General features: G+C 46.1%; 1 protein-coding gene and 1 non-coding gene across 2 annotated transcripts in view; both read left to right on the forward strand.

Annotated features, from left to right (window-relative positions):
- Plxdc1 (plexin domain containing 1) overlaps nucleotides 1-4,482 on the forward strand; it is a 65,559-nt gene that overhangs the window by 31,969 nt on the left and 29,108 nt on the right. The window lies entirely within an intron of this gene.
- Nucleotides 4,075-4,181, forward strand: LOC114610600. Its single transcript, XR_003709711.1, has one exon. It is a non-coding gene; the product is annotated as a U6 spliceosomal RNA (small nuclear RNA).

Here is a 4,482-nt window from a genome sequence, read left to right on the forward strand (position 1 = left end):
TGTGCCTCTCCCTCTCCCTCTGCCTTTCCCCCCCCACCTCTGCACTGTCCCTCAAGTAGCTTCTCTTTCCCCTCTCGTGAGAGGGCGGATTCTATTCTGTCAAATCTTTCTCTGATTCGTCACTTTGTCTGACACTCAGTTAGACATCACTTTCAAATATGGGTGCTTTCTTTTACAAACTAACTTCATTGTTTGGGATTAAAGGTAAGACGTGTCTATATTCCAACCAGAGGGATTAAAGGTGTGTGCTAAGGGCTGAGCCTCACCACAACTAGAAAAAGGTTTTTTAGTAAATAACACAATCTTGGGGCTCCCATTATGATCAAATATTCTGCAACACTGGCCATGTCAGCCAAGTGTTCTGCCACCAAGCTACAGTATTAGTCTTTTTAACTTCATTCATAAAGTTAGATACAGAGTGAGAGTATTAGTCTTTAACTTCATTCATAAAGTTAGATACAGAGTGAGAGTATTAGTCTTTAACTTCATTCATAAAGTTAGATACGGAGCTACAGTATTAGTCTTTAACTTCATTCATAAAGTTAGATATACTTGTTGTTGTTTTTCAAGACAGGGTTTCTTTGTGGAACAGCACTGCATATCCTAGAACTTGCTCTATAATCCAGGCTGGCCTCAAACTCACCAAGATCCACCAGCCTTTGCCTCCCCAGTACTGGGATTAAAGGTGTGAGCTGCCTTGTGGGTACTGGGAATGAAACCCAGGTCCTCTGCTGAGCCAGTTCTGAGTCCATCAATGCCATGGCTTGTTTTGTTTTGTTTTGTTTTGTTTTGTTTTGTTTTGTTTTTGGTTTTTCGAGACAGGGTTTCTCTGTGTAGCCCTGGCTGTCCTGGAACTCACTCTGTAGACCAGGCTGGCCTCGAACTCAGAAATCCACCTGCCTCTGCCTCCCAAGTGCTGGGATTAAAGGCGTGCGCCACCACCGCCCGGCTTGTTTTGTTTTTTGAGACAGGGTTTCTCTGGGTGTCCTGGAACTCACTCTGTAGACCAGGCTGGCCTTGAACTCAGAAATCTGCTTGCTTCTGTCTCCCAAGTGCTGGGATTAAAGGCGTGTGCCACCACTGCCTGGCAAGTAATGGCTTTCTTATGAGTTTATTATAGGTTTATTTATTTATTTATTTTATATATGTGAGTACACTGTCACTCTCTTCAGACACACCAGAAGTGGGCATCAGATCCCATTACAGATGGTTGTGAGCCATCATGTTGTTGCTGGGAATTGAACTCAAGACCTCTGGAAAAGCAGTCAGTGCTCTTAACCAATGAGCTAGTACCTTTCTTCCTTCCTTCCTTTCTTCCTTTCTTTCTTTCTTTCTTTCTTTCTTTCTTTTTTTTTAGAGATGGACTCTCACTGTGCTTCCTGTGTTAGCCTTGAACCGGACTCTAGCAATCCTTCCTTCTTCAGCCTCCTAAGTAACTGGTATAAGAATTATAACTTTCTCTTTGCGATTAAGTGTATATAGGATAAACATCAAAAGATAAAGTGCAAATTAGGTTTCTGTACTGTCCTGACCTCTGTCTCCCAGGTTCCCTTCCCAGAGTCATCCAGGGCAAATGGAGTGATCTCCGTGCCCATATCTTTGTTACCTGTGTATCAGATACTTTTCTCTTCCTGTGACAAAATAAATGGCAGTGGCAGACTAAGGAATGTGGTTTTGTCCTGGCTCATGGTCTGAAGGATAGAGGCCACATCTGGCTCACAGTCTGAGGGATACAGGCCACATGGTGAGGCAGTTGAGACACTCCGTGGGAGTGTGAGGTGCTGGTCACATTGCATCTGTTGTCAGGAAGCAGAGAGAGGCGAATGCTGGTGTCCAGCTTCTTTTCTTTTTATTCAGTCCTGGTCTCTAGTCCGTGGATAACAACAGCACCCACATCCCAGCCCATTCTCCCATCCCCAGCTAAACCTCTCTGGAAAAGCTCTTTGAAGATCTGTCTCTCAGGTGACCCTAAATCTAATTTAGTTGATGATGGAGACTAACTTCCCGGCCCTCAGTATCCATGGGGGATTGGTCCTAGCACTCTTTAAGACCCCAACGTCCATGGCTGCTCAAAAGTACCCACTCCACAAAGCCCCTGTCCCTTTATCATGTCTTGATGTCCTAGGATCTTCGTGTCTTCATGGAGGACTGTCTCCTGTCTTGGCTGAATGTGTAAGGAGCTGTCGTTGAACTTGTACACAAGGCAACAATTCTTCCCAAAGCCGAAGTTTGTGGTTTGCCTTGCTCCATGCTATGTGGCTCTATGCAGGTCTCATTGTTATTTAAGACCCAATTCTAATCCTAAGTAGTAGATTTAGGGCCAGAGGTCAGTGAGTGCAACTCACTGTGCTGTGTGTAGTGTTAGAACAAGTGGAAAGGGACTTGGCATGTGGTTCAGTGGTTAGAGCCTTTGTGTACCATGTGCAAGGCTCCAGGTTTGGTCCATTGTCAAGGTAACAGGGAGAGGCACATCAGTGCATTTTTCTGAGGCAGTATCCCTGGCCTTCACTGAGTTTTAAAGTGGGACACAAAACAGATGCAGGGCTTTGGGATCACTCCCTGGCACCACAAAAAAATAAAATAAAATAAGTCCCAGCCTCTGTTTTCAGGAGTGATGACTCTTCAGTGGTTAGGCTCCCCTAAGTCTGTTCAGCTCACTCAGCAATCGGGGAATTTGCTTGGATTAGCTTGAGCTGTGAGTAGCAGTAAACCCCAAGTGCCTGAGGCTGAACTGGTCAGGGAGCTCACTCTAGTTCTGTTTTAGTAACTCCATTGTCCAAGCCCAGAATGGGAGGCCGCTGCTGTCCTGTGCCGAGTTCAGCTCTTTTCTTTCCTGCCTGAGATGATACAAAGGGGAGTTCTGTTTTCCTGATATTGAAGATTTCCCAGCGATCTGTGTGTAGTGACACACGTTTGCAACCTCAGCTCTCTGGTGGTAGAGGCGGGAGGATCAAGGAGTTCAAGGCCAGGCTGGGAGATGCTGTCTTGAAAACAAAACAAACTAAAACCAAACAACAAAGACAGAAAACAAAACTAAACAAGCCGTCTAGGGAGATGACTCAGTAGATAAATGCTTGCTGTGCTAGCAGGCATAGGAACCTGAGTTCAGATGCCCAGCATTCACGGAAACCCAGGCACGGTAGCACATGACTGTAATTGTAGCACAGAGGAGGCAGGCACCTTTGAACGTGATGGCCAGCTAGTGTTCCTCTAGCAGCAAACTCCAGGTTCAGTGAGAGACTGTGTCTCAAAAAGTGAGGTGGAGGGCAAGAGAGAGATACTGGCATTGACTGACTTTCACATACATGCAAACACACATACACACACACACACACACACAAACACTGGACTTTATAATAAAGCAAAGCATCAGCAACAACAAAAGATGGTCCAGCCATTAAGTCCTTCTGACTGGGGGAACTGTGTTTTCGCCCTGCCAAGCTGGATGGGAGAGGTCTTGGGATGAGACCTTCCTGGAACTGGAAGAAGATGCTGAACACAGCTGGGCTTCTTACCTTTACTCCCCTCTGTAAATTGTTGCCCACACTGTGCCCAGAGTCTGCGGAGCAGAGCTGTGCATGTTAGCAGCATCTGCTTGCAGGGGTGCTCACATCCTCTGTGGCGCTCACGTCCTCCGTGGTGGTCTAAATGCTCCTCTGGAAAGACTGCCAAAACTCCTTCACTTGTCTTAAGAAATTTTATTTCGCCAGGGTGGCAGTGGTGGTGGTGGTGCACTCTTTAATCCCAGTATTCGAGAGGGAGAGACAGGTGAATCGAGTTTCAGGATAGCTGGGGCTACACAGAGAATCCCTGTCTCAGAAAAAAAAAAAAAAAAGAATAGAAAGAAGCTTTATTTCATGAAATTAATGAAATCAGTTACTAAACGCCAGACTATCAGAGGATCTGAATTGTCACGTGACCTCTGGGTGGCACCTGATGGCCTCAGGTGGCCCTCCTCAGGGACACTGCTCCTCCTTTCCCAGAATTTCCTTTCCACAGCTGACTTGAGGCCAGATGTGTGTCAGAGCATGTGCTGTGTCTCCATGCCAGACTGCCATAAAGAAGGCAGAGGATGTGCTCGCTTCGGCAGCACATATACTAAAATTGGAACGATACAGAGAATATTAGCATGGCCCCTGCGCAAGGATGACACGCAAATTCATGAAGCATTCCATATTTTTTGCCTTTCTGTGTTTATTACCCCTGTGTGAATGAATTACGATTTGAGAAAAAAATAAATTATTAAAAAAAAAAAAAGAAGGCAGAGGACCCAGAGGTGGCTGGAGAGGGAGGGGGAGCAGCCGGGGGGGCAGAACCACCACATCTGACCCATTTGGACTTTTTACTCTCCTGACAAAAGATCCTTCATAGAGCCTCACATGATACTGATATGACCTCCTATAGTCTCGGCACTCAGGAGGTAGAGGCAGGAGGATGAGGTAGAGGCAGGAGGGTGAGGTAGAGGCAGGAGGGTGAGGTAGA

The sequence above is a fragment of the Grammomys surdaster genome, unplaced genomic scaffold (genome assembly GCF_004785775.1).
Source record: "Grammomys surdaster isolate TR1022 unplaced genomic scaffold, NIH_TR_1.0 126048, whole genome shotgun sequence".
NCBI lineage: Eukaryota > Metazoa > Chordata > Mammalia > Rodentia > Muridae > Grammomys > Grammomys surdaster.